A 20,079-nucleotide genomic window follows, 5' to 3' on the forward strand; every position below is an offset into this window, starting at 1 on the left:
GCAGACACTAGCTTCAATTACAAGTGGGATTTACTGGGCAGCCCTGTGCATTTATACACAGAAGCACTTGGTAGCTATGATATGGTACTGGAAATCAAGAAATCCCCCATTCAGATCTTGCCTCTCCTTAAGGCAAGCTTCTCTCTGCCAGCTCCACACCTACAACTAGGATTACCAGGGCAATATATGTTAAATGCTATCATTATTTTTTTAAAAAACCTAATCATTATAATTAACTCCCAGGTAATTTGTGCATAGGTTTGCAGATTTAGAACTTGTGTCTCAATTCAAGTTTTAGGGGGTGGGGTTGTGGGGGGTGGGGGTGGGAAGAGGCATGAATGGCTCACATACATGCTCATTCTCAATTTTCAGATTCGTTAACTGAGACACAAGGTCACACAGCTCAGCAGCAAAACCCCACTCGTATGTGAACCTTTGTTCCCAAAATAACTGGTGGAAGAGGCTTAAAAAGTGTGGCCGGTTCTGCCTTCAAATCAGCACAAGTGAACAAAAAGGCAGAGGCTGTGATGGTAGTCCTGGATCTGTTTCGCCAACTAAAGCAGCCCGTAAACCGCTGCACAAGAGGAGTGGGGTTTTTTTGCCCAATCAGTGTTTCAAACGGCGTAAGGGGAAGTAAGCTCCATATAAGGGAACGGCGGTGCTTACCTAAAGGCTACGAAGTCCAACCCCCCACCCCACCCCCCAAATCATTCCTAGCTCCTGGAGACCCAGAACACAGCAGATTGCATGTAACCATAGCAACCAAGCTCAGATGAGAACTGATCCCTAGTACGTTGGCACACAGGGGGAGTATCAGCTGGTAGCACTGGCTGGAGAAGGTAAAGGCAAAAGTTGAACTGCATATGACTGAGGATGCCAGGAAGGGCACACATGCGCCAACTGTTCCAGTTTACCAGGCACAGTTCCCTAATAGCTAGATCTATTGATATATCTATCTAATAACACACACACACACACACACACACACACACTCCTTCAGATGAATCTACAATTACCAGGTATTTATGAACACTGCCCACCATCACATACAAAGTTTACTGAACCATCAGTATACAAAACTCCTTCATAAATTGCTGCGTTCTGCACATTCTCTCAAGTTAGGAACTATCCTTGTTGCATGAGTTAAGAGAAAGATTATGCTGAAGTGTGAACAATCTCCAGTGTTTCATGAAAGCTATGCATATTGACCAGAGAAACACTCTTGAGATATACACAGTATTGACCACAAAATGTGCATACTGAGCACTGAAATGTACAAAATGCAGACGAGATAGGCACATTTTCACAACATTCTGAACCAACACCACATTCCCCCCCCCACAATAAATGGCAAATGACTCTTGACCACCTTCCTATATGTTGAGGTTTACCCAGTAATATTTCCCCCCAGTGCCTTCTGAAGCAGAGTATTAGCAATCCAGTTTCCTTTTTAAATGAAGTCATTTAATAGAATGTTTTCTCTCACAATGCACTTGATTTGCACTTATTACAATGCATTTAGCAACAATTGCCACCTGAGGAGGCAGCTATCAGGTGGAAGGGAAGGGGTACATTGGCATTTTGTTCCTGTGTGTCTGCATATACAACTATGTGCACTAAGAGTCGAAAAATATTCCCACTCCCATCTGGGGTTTTCAATTCTAGTGACCCTGGGGAAGGATATGAAGCCCAAGGAAATCATTTAAAAGATTTTAAATTAATCAAACAGTGCGCACAGAAGACTAATTAAAGGCCATGATTTACCAAGGACATTTTATATACAGTGGTACTTTGGGATCAGTACTTAATTCATTCCGGAGGTCCGTTCTTAACCTGAAACTGTTCTTAACCTGAAGCACCACTTTAGCTAATGGGGCCTCCTGCTGCCGCCGCGCCACCAGAGCATGATTTCTGTTCTCATCCTGAAGCAAAGTTCTTAACCTGAAGCACTATTTCTGGGTTAGCAGGGTCTGTAACCTGAAGCGTATGTAACCTGAGGTACCACTGTATACATTGGGGTTAATTTAAGATGAGCAGTACATAACAACTAGTTATTGTGCATATTCACCACAGCCCCTGGATAATGTGCACATAATCAGTCTATGAAGAGAACTGGGCATATTTCCAGGTAAATATTCGTAATCCGCAAACAGCAGAGGCCATATTTTTATCTGTTAGGCAAGTACCTAAACTTTGTCAGTGCCTTTTAAAACACTGGTGTGTGATGGTGGGGGGGGGGGGGCGATGTTTTACTGAGTTCTGATGTTTTTATGTTAAGCTGCTGCCAGCACTGCCATCATCGGCACATGACTTTTCCACCACAGTGGTGAATGTTTAAGTTCAGTTACCTTATTATGCTAGCACCCCTGGGATATGACAGGGTTACTTTAAAGAGTAGGTGAAAGTTTTCCACAATCACTGTAACAACAGAAACCGATGTGGAGCTATGAAAAATTAAAAGGCAGGGTCATAAAGGTCCTTTTGAAAGTGGCTAAGAGCTCTGTCCTAGAGAAAACAAGCTTAACAGGTTGCCTAAATGCTTCTTTGCAGCCTCATCAACAGGTTCTCTGCTTTTGCACAGTTTGGGGACTTCATTGCACCTCTGCCTGCTGCTCTGACAAATATAAAAATAATACAGTAGCAGCAGCAGCAGCAGATAAAACTTCAGGAACTTTCTTGCCTCCCCATTTTCTGTGTTAGTAAAAACCTATCTTCACAATGCCCATGAGAAACTGGGGTGCATCCACTTTGGAGGAAGCACAAATACCAAACCAAAGCTGCCCCATTTGGAGGTATGTGGATGTCCTTGGAGCAGTCTTAAAGTGAAGATTGATCCCAAAGCTTCAGACCCACTACAAAGCTTTGTACGGTCCTGGAGGAGCTGTCAGTTTCAAGACTGTACCTTCACAGCAAGCAGTATATGCTTATGCCAACACAGTGCAAGGAGGAACAGCTCTGAGGGCACATATCAGTGTGGTTGTCAGAAGAGAAGTAAAAGCAATACTAAAAACAAAACCAAACAAAATGGCTGGGAGTGAAGATAATGCCACAAGCAATGACCCTGTTGCCCCAAAGGGTCTTTGTGGTGCTGGGCTTGCCACAATTAAAATGAAGTAAATGTTTATCATTCCTTCGGCCTGTAAAAGCAAGATGAGCGCCGCAACCCCAGAGTCGTTCGCGACTGGACTTGGCTGCCAGGGGCCCCTTTACCTTTTTAAATGTTTATCAGAGACATTTATGCTTGTGTTATATTCAGATAGAATACTTTTAAAAGCATGTATTCCATCCTCCTATTTTTAATTGTTAACTAAGCTGTATTTTAAACCCAGTTGGATTAAAAACTTAAGTTATGAGCTGTGCAGAGCAGTGTATGCTGACCCTGATGATAAGAAATAGTTCAAGCCTTAGCAACTGCATGACAACCATACTGAAACATTTGTGTGTGAGAGTGGAATGAATGGTTTTCTTCCTAAGCAAAGGCTAAGAAGCAAAATGAGCAGGTTTGGCCAAGCAGATGAGCAAGGACTGATTTGGGCTTTGCTGCTAAGTTTGAACCTACATAAATGGAAGTTTCCACATACATCAAAAGGACAAATATTGAGACAATAATGATTATAGCAATGAATTTTGACAAAGGTGAAGCTACTTTTTCAACCCAATGGCATTTTAGATCCTGTGGGATGGAACTTCCGTTTTCCATGCTTATATAAAGGCAGGACTGTCTCAGTGCCAGTTTGGAGGCACCAATTTGGAGAAGACTATCACAGCATAATCCGAAGAGGCAACATGTGTCTGCAGCACTCACCTTTTCCCTCTTTTTGTTTGTTACAGGATTCTTAGCCCAGGCCATTGATGGGAGGATGGGTGTGATTATACCCCATCTTTTGTGTGTATGAATTTAGGACTAATGTACAAGGTAGGGCAGGGACGCGGGTGGCGCTGTGGGTTAAACCACAGAGCCTAGGACTTGCCGATCAGAAGGTTGGCAGTTCAAATCCCTGCGACGGGGTGAGCTCCTGTTGCTCGGTCCCTGCTCCTGCCAACCTAGCAGTTCAAAAGCAAATCAAAGTGCAAGTAGATAAATAGGTACCGCTCCAGTGGGAAGGTAAACGGCGTTTCCATGTGCTGCTCTGGTTTGCCAGAAGCAGCTTAGTCATACTGGTCACATGACCTGGAAGCTGTATGCCGGCTCCCTCGGCCAATAAAGCGAGATGAGCGCCGCAACCCCAGAGTCGGCCACAAATAGACCTAATGGTCAGGGGTCCCTTTACCTTTACCTTACAAGGTAGGGCAATATCTTCACTCCTATTTCCCCTTTTCCCAGAGTCAGTCTCCACGAGGGAGAGAACACCTTGCTATGGAAACATGTGTTTAGGAAATAAAGCTTTAGAACTTTCATTTTCAATCTGGTTGTTTGTCAATCCCTGGGCTCTCCAGGCAGAGCTGGGAAATAACTTCCTGCCTGAAACCCTGGCAGTCAGTGTCAACAATACTGTGTCAGATAGTCTGACTTGGTATAAGGCAGCTTCCAATCTTGCCATAAGTAACCATGGACAGGGAGCGCAATAAACTCTGTCTTAGTAGAAATGTTGAATCAGGATAGATGTCACCTGTCAGGCTGCTGTTGAATGGGAAGTTAGCCAGCTGGCCGGTTTCTTTTCCTCTTGCAAGCAAGCCGTAAGGACTAGGAGATCCTATATATGAATTTTGTCAGGGAGTTTTCATTTCTCTCCTTTTCAGGCTTTACCAAGCAACACTAAGGACTGTTAAGTTCAGGACAAAAGAGGAAAACTGCTTTGACCTTGAACAAAACTGAATGTTCTTTTTTGTTTCTTTCCCTTCCTTCTCTTTCCCTGAAGGCCCACATTGGCTGAATCACATTCCAGTTTCCTCATATCCAAACAGCACCATCTTTCTTCCTTAGACGTCCTTCCGACTAACATGCACATCAATTCACTTTTCTATCATCCAATGTCATTTGGCCTGGACCTCCTCTCCTTTAAGCTCCTTTTTAAGACCTCCCCCAACTCCATCCGTTTTTCTTCTGCATTTCACTCATCCTCCTCCACCACCACTTGTCTTCCAAGATCCCTTTAGCCCTTAATACTCAGGTGCTAGGACTTCAGTCTGTCTAAAAAATCCCATCAGTCGTACATTTCAGTCTCCTTGCCTTACCTCCCTCGAAGAGATAGATAGCAATTATGGTTATCTAATGGTGAGAGAAATACACGCCGAGTCCCTCTTTGCTATTTCCAGAAAGGAGCTATGCCAAAGCCCAGCTGGCATCAATGGCAACTGCCAAGAACGAATGCTATGGGCAAGTTCAGCATTCCTGGGCACTGTAAAGGGCTATTGTTTGTTCTGGGATAAATTTATGTGTATTCTAAGGAAGTGTTATTTTCCTGTCACCTAGAATCTTTACAGCCAAAGAACACACCCCAGTCTACATTGCCTTTCTGATTTGTCTGATCACACACACAAATTACCCATCAGGGCCTCGCTGTGAAAAGTACTTATAAAAAGGTGATATATCAACGTGCCACTGGGAGAAAGGGGGAAAGGACAGGTGTTATCTTTTCCCTGCTGCTTATGTGGACAGCCCTGGGATCATTATTTTCCACTTTCGGCAGTGGAAATAAAACTATTCCAAGAGAGGCGAGGATAATTACCAGTGGTGCTATTCCCCCGAGGTTTTTTTTAAAAAGTAAGGTATTATGTTGGTGGTTGAATCACACTCATCAAACCTCCGGCACTTAAATGAGCATGCTCCAGATCATACAGCAGAAGACTATCAATAGCTGTTAGTCATGATAGCTATGTCTGGGCTCCATACTTAGTGTCACTATTGGGTAACCAGAGACTGGGAAGAAACAACAGAGGATTACCATGTCTATCAAGCCCTGGTTATGTGCATCCAAGGGGGATGTGGTTAGCCACTACTGGACCTACAGCCCATACAGCTGGAATGGATGGAACTGCAGTATGATCAAGCAAATGTTCTTATGTTTTTATGAAACCAATGATGAACAAAAAGCAGGAGTCAAATGCACTCGCAGCTGTTTGGAAGCTCCTTTCTTATGATGCTATCCAATGCTGCTTAGAAGAGCATGGAGGGTATTGGAATGGAATCAGGTTTGAGGAGGAGGGGCAGAATGAACATGAGAAGAACCTACTGGATCAAGCCAAAGCTTCACCTAGTCCAATATCATGCAAAGGCTTCAGGCAGGACCTGAACACAATAGTACTGTACAGGCAGCAACAGATTTGCGTGGGAGCCACATTCCAGACCCCCACACGCATGGGTGAGGCCCGTGTAAGGCTGCTCTGTGCTGCCCCTTTTGTGACCTTTTTTGTGATGCTTTTAGGTCACTTCTAGGTTTGGGCCGATGAGTGCATACGCGGTTATGAACATATTGGACAAACATAAATCAGTCGCTGCCTGTACTCTTGCAATTCCTAGAAGCTGATATTCAGAGGCACAGTGCCTCTGACAGCTGGTGTAGAACATACCATCATAGCTAGTAGTCATTAATAGTCTTATCCTCTATCAATTCTTCCAATCCTCTTTTAAAACCATCCAGGTAGATACGATTTGGGCTTACTGCACTTAGGACAGAATGCCTGGGGTAAGGAAATGTATCCTTTGTAGAATATTAGAGACAATTATAATGGAGAATGATGTAGAATAATACAACAACTCACTGGAGAATTAACCATATTAAAGGCTCAGCAACTCTGCTGTTAAAAATCATTCCATAAATTTGCATTCCGGTGCAAGCCAGACAGCTTCAATTAATTTAAATAAGCTCTGACAAGTACACAGTCCATGTCCAAAAATAATTCACTAACCTATTTGCCCTTTATTTGAAGTAACCTAGTTTTCACAAGTGGATTCATAAGGCCATTACTCTGTATTCCCTTATTAGAAGGGAAAGATCCAGAGTAACATAGAGCTTCCATCAAAAGTATATTGTAAGAACAACTGTCCAACTGGATACTCTGGTATTCTGGCTAGTCAGATGTCTCTGGGAAGTTCACAGAGCATGAAGTGAACAACCATTTCCTTGCCTATCTTCAGCTTCTGGTAGTCAGATGTGTCTGAACATGAGTGGCTCAATGTAGCTAACAGAAGTGTCCTCGATGGATGCGTAATTCTCTTTAAAAACATAAAGTTAGTGGTCATCAACACACCTTGTACGAATGAATTCCAAAGCTGAGTATGTGTTGCATGAAGTAGCCTTTCCTTTGGTCTCTCCTTAACGGTGAAATTTTATTCCGAGAGGTTCCTGGAGAATAGCACCCTACCTCTTCCTTCTGGCTCCTGGTCATGTTTGTACAAGTGGCTTCTGACAACACCATACATATGAGGCAGAAGTCAGGGCCTCCTGGGGATTTCTTTACTGTTGTTCTTCTATTGATAATGAGTTTATTGCTGTTGTCTTCATTCACTGCTTAGGTGCTTCTCTATTTCTAAAACTTCTGGCCCTGTCATAATGGTGGGCTGTCAATCATGAAGCCCTGCTACAGTAATGGGGTCTTTGTTGAGGTTGAAGGGTAGTCCTTGCTCCAGGGTCTGGAGGGTGGAAAAGACCTTCCCACCAGGTGAGATCATCTGAAGAAGGGGGTCCTGCCTGCACAACCAGTGAGAGGAGCCATCCCAAGCACAATGACTGCCTTCTAGCAGCCGCTGGGAATAGAAATTCAAGTTAAGAATTTCCATCCCCCCCCCCATAAAGTAATGTTGACATGGCAGCACAATATGATAAATATCACATTTATTTTCAATATTTCCTTAAAATTAATTATGTGTGTGTTTAATAGTCTACTAACACGAACCTGTACATATCGATGCACACACACCGAAGCTGGAGTGGGACCTCAATATAAAGTTTTATTCTCAATTTTGTTCCTTAGTATCATCAAGAAGGCTTTTAGATATACTGTACCTTTTTTAATCAATAGAACACAGAATGCACTCTAATTATCAGCTTAGACACTCAGAAAGTACTGAGAAACATCTACTAGAATTATTCTTTTCATACTTTAAATGCTTTAAATTAAAGTACTATTTAAATCCTATTCTACCTGTGTCACTCAATCAGTGATACAGATTCAACCATCTTCATAACTGGCTTTTACACTTATTGTCAGTAAACTAAATCTTCCATGAATTCCAGGGGACTGGGATCCTTAGAAATTTCTTAAGTGTCAGGTTTAAATGATTCACATTTGAGCCTTCAATGAAACTAAGATTTGCTTGCAAAGGAGGTTTCATTAATGCAAGTACTGCCATGATCTCTGATTGTAGGATGAGGACATATTAGAGGGGTAGGGGAGGGAGGGAGGGAGGGAGAGAGAGAGAGAGAGAGAGAGAGAGAGAGAGAGAGAGAGAGAGAGAGAGAACCTTTTATGGTGAACTACATCAACTCATAAGGAACACGGGTGGTGCTGTGGGTTAAACCACAGAGTCTAGGACTTGCCGATCAGAAGGTCAGCGGTTCGAATCCCCGCGACGGGGTGAGCTCCTGTTGTTCAGTCCCTGTTCCTGCCAACCTAGCAGTTTGAAAGCACATCAAAGTGAAAGTAGATAAATAGGTACCGCTCTGTTGGGAAGGTAAATGGTGTTTCCGTGCGCTGCTCTGGTTCGCCAGAAGCGGCTTTGTCATGCTGGCCACATGACCCGAAAGCTGTACGCCGGCTCCCTCGGCCAATAAAGCAAGATGAGCGCCGCAACCCCAGAGTCGGTCATGACTGGACCTAATGGTCAGGGGTCCTTTTACCTTTTTTACATCAACCCATGGAAGGATTAGACTCCCACCTCCAAGCATTTTACCAACAACTGCAAGAATCTGAACGTGTAATGCAACAATTCCAACTGTTGCAAGGCACTTGTATTTTGTTCCAAGCAGACTACAAAACAGAAGAAACATTCCTGAGGGAAGAAACAGACACTACTCAAAGCACAGGGCAGATGCTGAAAATAGCTGACTGGTGTCAAGTTCCCTGACACCACATAATACAGTGGTGCCTCGCAAGACGAAAAGAATCCGTTCCATGAGTCTCTTCGTCTAGCGGTTTTTTCGTCTTGCGAAGCAAGCCCATTAGCGGATTAGCGCTATTAGCGGTTTAGAGGCTATTAAAGGCTTAAGGGATTAGCGGATTAGCTGCTAAAAGGCTATTAGCAGCTTAGTGCCTTAGAAAAAAGGGGTGAGGAGCGAAAAAAACACCCCAGGAATCGCAAGACATTTTCGTCTTGCGAAGCAAGCCCATAGCAAATTCGTTTTGCGAAGCACCTCCAAAACGGAAAACCCTTTCGTCTAGCGGGTTTTCCGTCTTGCGAGGCATTCGTCTTGCGGGGCACCACTGTATATAGTAATGAATCTGTGATGCTGCCTCCATCCCACAATATCCATCACTGGCCACCAAGCAAGAAGAGAACACTCAATGTGGCATTATCAAGTCATGTAGGCTCCATGACAGGGAGATGGGAATGAGACTTCTGGCCTGAAAGTTCATCCCTGGCTGGAACACCTCTGGGAATATGAAACAAGGTGGATTCGATGTGCAACTCCCCCAGGGGAGGGGGCACAACGCCCAACTTCCTTCCATAAGTGCCTTTACCCCTCTCAAAGAGGGACTCGCCATCGCTAGAGAAGAATGGTTGAGTCTGTTTGGGGAGGAGCTGTGTGCTGTGCAGACCTTGAACCATGTAGGACTACATAAAAACAAGTGTCCAAGTAAACGGCTCTGCTAGCTTCTGATCTTCCCAAAGTTTTGGATGCCTCCCAAGCCATTTGTATAAATTAGGCCAAACTGGATATCTAAATTAGCTGAGATGAATGGAACTCTATACCCAGAGATGTTAAACTGTAACACTGGTGTAAAGACCTGCCCCTTCACTGTGGAAAGAAATCCTAGATGGCCTTTGTGATGCAGAGTTGGAGAAATTCTACCTATGGCGCTTTCAGAAGGGCTCCGCTTTCTACACAAACAAAAGGCGAAGAATCCATTACCACAGTTTTTAAGCCCGAGTCAAGTGACAAAAAAATAAAAAACCTTTTTTTAAAACCTTCCAATAAACTATAGTAACCAAGAGACATGTTTGTATTGGACAAAGTTCTTATAACATAGAAAGCAATAATGGATTAATTTCATGTCCTCTCCATTACAAGATTTATCCCACCCAGCTCTATATCTAACAACCTGTAGTAAACTGTAACATAGGGAAGCTACCTTGTACCAAGTCAGTCAAGTGGTCCATCTAGCTCACACTAACTGGAAGCAGATCTCTAGGGTTTTAGACAGGAGTCTTTCTCAGCCCTACCTGAAGATGCCAAGGATTGAGCCCAAGACCTTCTGGGTAGAAAACATGTGCTTTACCACTGAACTATGGATTTTCCTCAAACAAAAGCATTAGCGGCAGTCACCAAACCATGGCCTTGTGGCTTCCATGTCATAACCCTGTGGATTCCAGTCATAACCCTGGCTCTTTGGCCATCAGAAATGCTGCCACTTCTGAGTGAATGCTTCTTTTAAGTGTTTCAGGGACAGGAAGATATTGTTCAGAAAACGATATTCACATTGGTCCAGTAACTGGACAGCTGACTGTGAAATCCAGCCTCAGCACCCCTGGGGGAGAAGGTCTCCTTGCCCCAGGCGGTCTCCCTGCCCCTCAAACCTACTTTTCAGGAGCAATTCCTGAATCAGAAGATAATAATTCTAATCAAGACAATGCTGAAATCTTGTTTGATTCCTGAAATGTATGATTTTTTAAAAATAGCCATCCGACCTCCTATGCTAATTGCATGGTGACAAATATCCTCCTGACTGAAGCCAAATGAAGCTGCTCGGTAATGAGGTAAAACAGTAATATCCAAATAACAACCAATCTCATCAGTTAAGGAAAGAAACATTTTAAGCTGTTTACACAGAATTACCCTTGCCATTTTAAAAAACAGATTTGCATGCTAATAATTCCCAAAACAGTAGGGAATGGGGAGGGGGGTGAATCTTTTAAAGGAGCTGGTGTAAATTATCTCTCTTCGTCTCCTTCAGTCTACTTGCAGGCTGGAACTTATATTTTCTAGCAAATCAGTGGGAGGACCATCAAAGGACATATTTGGCAATTTGTTTCCTTCCCACACTGAAGTGGGAGTAATATGTCACAGGGACCGGAATATATGTGACATTGAATTAAGAGATTTCCCAATTCCAAAGAAAGATTCAAAATATTCTGGAACATGCTATTCCAAAGAAAGATTCAAAATATTCTGGAACATGCTATTTCCTTTAAAAAACAAACACAACTGAATACAACAACATTTAATAGGGAGCTCAGGCTTTATCTCCCAATAAAACAACTGCAATATGTAATGTAACAAGTCTGACTGTAACTGGGGATATTAAAGAGGACAAAGAAACTAGGTTTCTACAACCCAAATCACTCACTTTTTACTCAAAATATATCAAACATACTTAATGATTATAAATGACAACCATTAATTGCTAAAAAGTCTTTTATTATTTATCTATGAAAATATTTACATACCACTGTATCATAAAGATATATCACGGCAGTTTACAACATAACATAAAACATAAAACCGAACAATAACATCATAAAAAGTTGAAAACAAGTTAAAAGCAAAACATAAATGAAAAACAAACATAAATAGACGATTGTGTGGGATGTACTCTTAATTGCCTGCATAGGCCTGGTGGAATAGAAAAGTGTTCAGTGGGCGTTTAAAAGTTGGGGCCTACTGAATCTCTACAGGTGTTTGTTCCACAAGACTGGGCCAATGATTTTAAAGGCCCGATTTCTCATTGTGGTCAAACGAGCCTCACCAACGCAGGAAATAACCAAAATACTCCTGAAAATGATATCAGTGATCGAGCTGGAATATTAGGGTTCAGGCAATCCCTGAGGTACCCTAGACCCAATATGCCCATGCCTTCGTAAATCAATACACAGTCACTATGCCACAGTAGATCTTAACCATCACCTCCACACTTCATGTGGAGCCTATCTAGCCACCTGTCTGTCAGAAATGAAATTTACGGTACTTCAGTGTCAAAAATGTCTGAAGGGAAACTAAATGTTCTGAAGCCTCTGTTCTGTCCCACATAATGGATGCATAATTTGCAAGATAAAACAATGGACATGGATAGAGCAATCCTAATCTCTTGCTGTGCTGCAGGAAGGGGTCAGGATAAGGCAGAGGAATCTGTCTCTGCTAGGCTCCACCAGTGTGGGTGGGTAGAGTGGTGGAGGCCCCCACTGTGCCCACTATACGTGTAGCAGAAACGTGTAGCTATCGCCAGAGGTGTTCCCAGCAGCATCAGCCATCATAAGGCCCAACGATGGAGCACAGCAGGGTTGGAAATGGATCCAAAGCTGGCCCATTTGTTGTACCCGACTGGGCCATGTGCAGCAAAACAGTAGAGCCACACACACAACCCTTGTACCCTGACGCAAAATGGCAAGACTTTTGCTGTGCTGATGGATCTGCTGCTTTGTTCTGCCCTATTGCTCCTGGCCAGGGCTTTGGGTTATTCCTTTATTTCCCTAAGTAATAATAACACTAACACTAACAATAACAGTTAGCTATAAGGCTATTTATTTAGAACCCTGCTGTGCTTGGGAAAGGCTGATTTTGCTTGAAACAAAGCTTCTGAGTTTTGAGAGGATTGATGAGCAAGGCATGCAAATACATGGTTCCTATTATGTGCTTTCCTGATTTGGGATTTGGCATTTACTATCACTTAGCAACTTTAAGTGGGTTCTAGTAAGTGGCTTTTATTGAAATGTCTGAATGTGTAATTCAGATAGCAACAGGCAACAAAACACAGCCTGTATGCTTCATCACTAACTGAAACACTGAACAATAAAGCAGGCAGAGTTTATTCAACTCCCTTCATTTTGGGAGGTAACAAAGATTTTATCTCTGCCTCTCTCAGGGTTAGGGCACGGGCGTTTTTAATTAAAGGAGAATTACTTCGGAAATCATTTCCCTTAATGGGGAGTGGTAGGTGCTGGCTGTGGTGACAAAAGGGTAATAAAAAAAATAACAGAAACATTTTGCACATGTTCAGGACAAAAAGCTATTGTAGACTTGGAAAAGGCCCCCAAAAGAGCAACAAAAATAATCAACAGGGATGGAGCAAACTCCCTTGTGAGAAAAGATTGCAGCATTTGGGACTTTTTAGTTTAAAGTTGAGTAAAAGGTGACATGATAGAAGTCTGTAAAATTATTAATGGCATGGAGAAAGTGGATGGAGAGAAGAGCTTTTTTCTGTCTCCAGTAACACCAGAATTTGTGGGCTGAATGTTGAAATATTCAGGACAGATAAAGTACACAGTGCATAAGGGAGGGCGTTCTACAGGGCGGGTGCCACTACCAAGAAGGCCCTCTGCCTGGTTCCCTGTAACCTCACTTCTCCCAGTGAGGGAACCGCCAGAAGGCCCTCAGAACAATGGGGGTAGAGACACTTCTTCAGGTATACTGGGCCGAGGCCGTGTAGGGCTTTAAGGGTCAGCAGCAACACTTTGAATTGTGCTCGGAGGGCACTAGGTTAGAGAAGGTTGAACTAGACCATTACCCTTCAGCAATACCCATAGTTATAAACAGCAATGTCTATCTCCTCTGCCCTTACAAAAGCAGGAGTCTGTTTCTCATGCAGAGCAGATGAGATTGCAAATCTATGATTACAGAAGACCCACATAACTGAATTCTCTTTCACAAATACGAATGTCTCATCACACAGAGAACTATGATGTCAATCAGACAGTCATATAGTTTTTGATGTGCAAGGATATGGGCCAAGTGTTATGCGAATGATTCAGTCATGGGAACTGCACTTTCCATCTAAAGTGGTGCAGCTAGGATACAGATATACGTCCTCATTTGCTGTTTGCAAGAACTAGGCCATAGTCAAGTGGCAAAACTTAGGATGATACACAACACGCAGCATTCAACATTTATTTTCTCATTTTCAGACTATATTCTTCTTCGCTGGCACAGCTCTCACACAGGCTCATAATTAAAAATGCAAATACAAATCAAGCAACATGAGCAAAACCAATAAAAATCAGTCACAACAATAACAGTCATTAAAAGCTCCAGCAGAAACCATTAAAATAGATGCCAGTTGTATACCAAGATTAACAACCTGATCTAGCATCCAATTCCACACATCAAAGGCCCAGCTAAATAAGGCTGAGAAGGAGGCAGCTTGGTGTGTTTGCCTACATAAAAAACACTTCTCTGAGCGGGCTTTCAACCATAGATCTCACCAGCCACACTTTGTGGACACCAGAAGAGACTCTCCAAATTATATTGAGGTCCACAGGGGAAAGGAATTCCTTCAGATAACCCTTTTTTTTTCAGCCTTAAAAATTGGGGACCTCGCTCTGAATTGGACCCCAAAACTAACTGGTAATGAAAGCAAGTGCTTAAATGATAAGTGCAATGTGGTCTTTACAGCTAGCTCCACTCAAAAACCAGGTTTCTGCTTTCTAAGCCTCTTATGTACACTGCAGTCAACCCAGGATGACTTTGCATTATGTAAAGCAAGTGAATGGGCATTTGTTCCCTTTTGCCTTTAGCCATCTGAAATGAATGGTCTGGATCACACACAATGTCACTAATTCACTTTAATCAAAGGTTTATTTTGCAGGGACAGGGCGGGTAGGACCCCTGACAGACAGAAAAATCAAGTCAGATAAACAGATCTTTAATTAAAGTGCAAGAGAATGACAGCAAAATGATATAAATGCCTCTCTGCAGCTTCCAAAAGGGGAAGATGGGGAGGGCAGCCAACATGAAGACAGAGCAAGCAAGCAGACCAGTAGAGAAAAATTAAGAATTCAGGAACAAATAGCTTTTATTGTACAGGGGTGGGGGGAACCCTACTTCAAAGATAAAATTCAGCAGAAAGCTTGACCTAAAATGTTTAGCTAGTAAACTCCTTGCTATTTCCAGCACAAACACAAAACCAAAACAGAAACATTTTGTGTGCAAAATTTGCATTTCTTCTTTTTCTGCCATAATTCTTTATTAAAGTAGGGCACATTTAGGGATTGCTGCAGTTTTCTCCTTTCCAAGCTTGTTTTAAATATATTTGGCCCTAACTTGATACAACAGTTGTTCTTTGGAAAATGGAGAGCGGAAGGGAGGAAAGGAGGAAGGAAGGAAGGGATTTAAGGTGGACAGTATGGCACAAGTCTTGCACTTCCCGGTTATCTCAGCCAGGAGTTGTGCTAAGTAGTTGACAGGTTTCAGCAGTAGAGTACATATATCTCTCCTTAAGGACATTTCAGAGTCAGTGGGAACCATAGAAACATTTGGTAACTGACATTTCCTATTATCTCAGTGCTTCTCTAGACTTAACAATGAACTGGAAAAGGACTTTTCTCCCAGTAATGAGTTGATTTTTAAAATAAACTATATGATCCAAATGCGCTATTTCTTTTGTCCATTTTTGATCACAAAATCTATGTCTGTGGATTTCAAGACTACAGAGATTTGGAGGAAGATTTGTGAACCACAGGGAATCATATCATTAAACTTTCTAGTGCAATTCTAGATCATTGTTCACCTTTTTTCCGGTTTGTTTCCAGTTCAGGCCAGTAAAAGTTCTTTTTAACTGTTTTGGCACATCTGAAAGAAGTCTGTTTCTGTTCACATGGGACATTTTAAATATAGCTTTCACTGTTATGCTCACTGGTATATGCCGTAAGACAATTAATGCTAGAGAGTAAGTATATTAGAGGCAGAAACCTACAATAGGCAACAGGATACAAACAGCTAAAGGGGTGGAAATACTGTATAATAAAATAGAAAACAATGAGTTCTTCCAATGTGTAATCATTAATAAGAAATGAAATATGTTTATATGCTGGCCTTTAGGTCAAATATTAGAAAGACGTAGTTTCAAATCAGAGATTTGTGGAATCCCAATAAAATTGTTCTTTTTCTGAGCTTATCCAGGTGACTTTTTATGCCCCCTAGCTATCTTGGGCCTGAAATTTGCACAGTTCTCATAATCATAAATATTTATTACTACTAACCAAATTTACAAACCATCTAATAGAAAAAAAGCACTTCTCAGTCTACCAGTGCTTGCCTCTAAAAATTTCTGAACATGTTATCTACAAGAGGTTGTCTTGCTCAGTGTTATTTCATGTATACACAGGAATAAAGGCAAACAGAAATCTGTATTTTTAAATATATTGTGGAATGTGTGTGGTTTACTTATTATCCTGCACAACTGAGGGGGAAAAAACACAAGGAAAGAGCAATTTATCATTTAAGTAATATCAGCATGTTTAAAAAAAGAGAGTAAAATTCTATATGATTTAAGCAATGATATATAGTTAAATTATATCCCCTGTATGGCTGTATTCCATTGAAAATCAACATTTGTTATATCAGGCCAATAAATGTGTGATGTTTCTTTCTTTTTCTAGGAATATCTAAAGTGCAATGGAAAAGCGGATTTAAATTTAAAATTACTCATTTGAATCTCTCTGATTTAACTCAAGCAGTGTTGGTGGGTGGGTGGGAGTCTTAAAGCAAAGATCATTGGGCAGTGGGGAGGGGAGAGAATATAGCAGAACCATCTTTACGGAAATGTTGGAAATGCAGTCTAAATTCCCATTCAATCTATTGCTGCTTGCTATGAACGCATATAGAGATGCCTACCAACCCCAACACTTTACCGTTTAAGGACCCTTTGAAACAATGCCAGGGAGCTGCATGGAAGCAGCTCCAGTATGGTTTGGATGACATTTAAATGACTCAGCCAAACAAGAGAGAATGGACCACCCGGGTCTTCCCCGCAATCCCTCCTGGAGAGGTGACGAGTCCATGATCAAGACCCACATGACTGTCACTCTCACACATGGCTCTGTTATTTAAATGTTATCTGAACCATATGGAATCTGCTCATGGAAACATGGACCACGTGCAAATAATTTTTAAGGGCGCTTTGAGGACGAGATAATGCGAAGTAGGCAGGTTTATATAAGAAGCTGAAGCAATATCCTGTTTGGGATATCCTTATGGGGTGATTGTCCCGTTTTGCTTGCTCAATTTTGGACCACTGGGTATACAGTGGTACCTCGGGGTACAGACACTCCAGGTTACAGACGCTTCAGGTTACAGACTCTGCTAACCCAGAAACAGTACCTCGGGTTAAGAACTTTGCTTCAGGATGAGAACAGAAATTGGGCGGCGGCGGCGCAGCGGCAGTCGGAGGCCCCATTAGCTAAAGTGGTTAAGAACAGTTTCAGGTTAAGAACGGACCTCCAGAACAAATTAAGTTCTTAACCATGTATCTGTCATGATGAAAGTTGGTCACTGCCACAAAATATCTTTTTTTTAAAAAAGCAACACTGTAAAGGACAACCAAATAGCCAACACTGGCAAAACAGTATGAAACATGATAAAGAGTCAACCACATGTGTTTGTAGCATGGCACTGAACCACAGCATGAAACGCATGTCACACACAAACATCAGTGCAAACCTGCTGCGATATAGACACCGCCTAGGTACCAATACAGATCTTATATTTTGAACTCTGGTAGAATATATATGGCAGAGCACATCCCCAGATGTGTCATTTGCGAATGGTTTGTGCATGTTTAAAAAGATGGGCATATGTAAGTGTGTTGATTTGCCTAGCATTTCAAACATAGAGATGCGGAAAATGGAACCCACCAACCATTCGTATTGGAACCTGTGATTTTGAACTTGTTTGCAAACCATTTAGAGTTAGTGTTGAGCAGTGAGGTGCCCAAATCTGCTGATACTATAGGTTGCTCAAGGTTGTTAAAACAAAGAGAGATTGTGAAGAGCTCCAAAAGGCTGAGTGAACGGGCAGCAAAATGACAAATGCAATTCAGTGTAAACAAGTGCTGCATGTTGGGGGGAAATTTCACACATGTGCTGGATTCCACACACGTGGTCAAGAGTTCGGAACTAGCGGTGACTGACTAGGAACAAGAACTTGGGGTTGCAGTGGATAGCTGAATGTAGGTTTAGACCCAGTGTGAGATAGCTTGGGGGGAAGGATGTAAATTCCATGCTAGGAATCACTAGGAAAGGAATTGAAAATCAAACTTCAGATAGCATAATGCCATTATACAAATCTCTGGCTGCGACTGCATTTGGAATACTGTGTACAATTCTGGTTGCATCGCCTTAAAAAGGAGTATTGCAGAGCTGGTTAAGGTTCAGAAATGGGCAACCAAAATGATCAAAATCCCCTATGAGGAAACCTTGCAATTTGTACCTTTTAACTTAAGAGAAATGGGGAGTAAGAAGTAACATGATAGAAGTGTGTGAAATTATGCAAGGCATGGATAAAGTGGATTCAGAAAAGCCTCTCCCCCCCCCCCCAATTCCCTAACACTTGAACTAGCAGACATCCCATGAAGCTGAATGCAGAAAGATTCAAGAAAGATAAAAGAAAGTTTTGGGTTGTTGTTGTTTTTGCACAGCACGTAAGTTGAACTATGGAACTCGCTCTTAGAGGAGGTAAAAAGGTAAAGGTACCCCTGCCCGTACGGGCCAGTCTTGACAGACTCTAGGGTTGTGCACCCATCTCACTCAAAGAGGCCGGGGGCCAGCGCTGTCCGAAGACACTTCCGGGTCACGTGGCCAGCGTGACATCGCTGCTCTGGCGAGCCAGAGCCGCACACGGAAACGCCGTCTACCTTCCCGCTAGTAAGCGGTCCCTATTTATCTACTTGCACCCGAGAGTGCTTTTGAACTGCTAGGTTGGCAGGCACTGGGACCGAACAACGGGAGCGCACCCCGCCGCGGGGATTCAAACCGCCGACCTTTCGATCGACAAGCCCTAGGCGATGAGGCTTTAACCCACAGAGCCACCCGTGTCCCCTTAGAGGAGGTAGTGATGCACTTAACCTGATGGCATTAACAGAGCATTAGAGAAATTCATAGAGGATAAGGCTACCCATGGCTACTAGCCATGTTGACTATGAACTGCCTCCACAGTCAGAGGCACTATGCGTATGAATGCCAATTGCTGGAAAATGCAGGAGGGGAGAGTGCTCTTGTGCTCAGGTCCTGGTAGCAGCTTTTCCCCAAGGCGTCTGATTGGCCACTGTGAGACCAGGATGCTGGACTCGATGGATCACTGGCTTGATCTAGCTGGGCTCTTTTTTAATGTTCTTATGTTCTCTAAGGTAAGCAAACCTTGGATTTCAACAGCAAGGTAGATAAAAATAACTCAGTACCAACAAGAAATAACAGAAACAGTATAAAGAGAAAACAATTGGATGTCAACACAAAATCAATAAAACAGCACCTGCCAAGTTAAATCGGTTAGAAACCGGGTCATTATTTTATTGTATAAAAAAGATTTAATCAAGCAGACAATGAAGGAAGAGTCCTCATTAAATGCTTGGAAGCAACAACTGGAAAAGGATAGAGACCCCATACCGATGTACATAGTAGGGAAACATGGCCATTTAAATGTGTACACACCATTTACAAGTGACTGAGCCATATGTGTATTTTGCCACTTAAAAGTCTGGGTACTTTTTGTCCCCGAGTTCAAGAAGTGATGGGTGTGAAGACACAGAGAGGAGACACAACAATAAAATCTGGCTGCAACAGCACGTTCTAGCTGGCTGCATTTTATTTCTGCTCTCGCAAGCTGTACCGCTCCAGGCAGAGATACAGCCACTGTGTCTGGAAACTGTCGTCTCCTGCATGTGCCAAGGCCACTAACCAGTCTTGGAACACAGCAAAGCACACAGACAGCTGAAGTGGAGGACAGAAGCAGTGAAAAGACAGACCAGGTAGACTACCGGTTCATGGCAACAGCTGCTACTCGGGTTGCTGTTTTTCAGCCACCTCTGCACAGTGGAAGTTCACCTGAATCTGTGATTCATTCTAAGGTGGCATACATGGTTCTTCCTCTGCACCTCAACCTGCAAACATTTCATCCTCACATCACTAGTGAGGTAGGAGGGGCTGAGGGTGACTGGCCCAAGGTCACCAAGGGAGCTTCATTGCTGGCTCGGGAACTGAACCTGGGTTGCCCC

General features: G+C 42.7%; 1 protein-coding gene and 1 long non-coding RNA gene across 10 annotated transcripts in view; both read right to left on the reverse strand.

The window, feature by feature from the left end:
• The window catches only part of LOC310668040, a 1,372,673-nt gene that overhangs the window by 120,484 nt on the left and 1,232,110 nt on the right, over positions 1 to 20,079 (reverse strand). The gene's annotated exons all lie outside the window — the stretch shown is intronic.
• Positions 1 to 20,079, reverse strand: part of PSD3 (pleckstrin and Sec7 domain containing 3) — a 148,884-nt gene that overhangs the window by 53,472 nt on the left and 75,333 nt on the right. The gene's annotated exons all lie outside the window — the stretch shown is intronic.

Source organism: Podarcis tiliguerta (genome assembly GCF_965153285.1).
Source record: "Podarcis tiliguerta genome assembly, chromosome: 17".
NCBI lineage: Eukaryota > Metazoa > Chordata > Lepidosauria > Squamata > Lacertidae > Podarcis > Podarcis tiliguerta.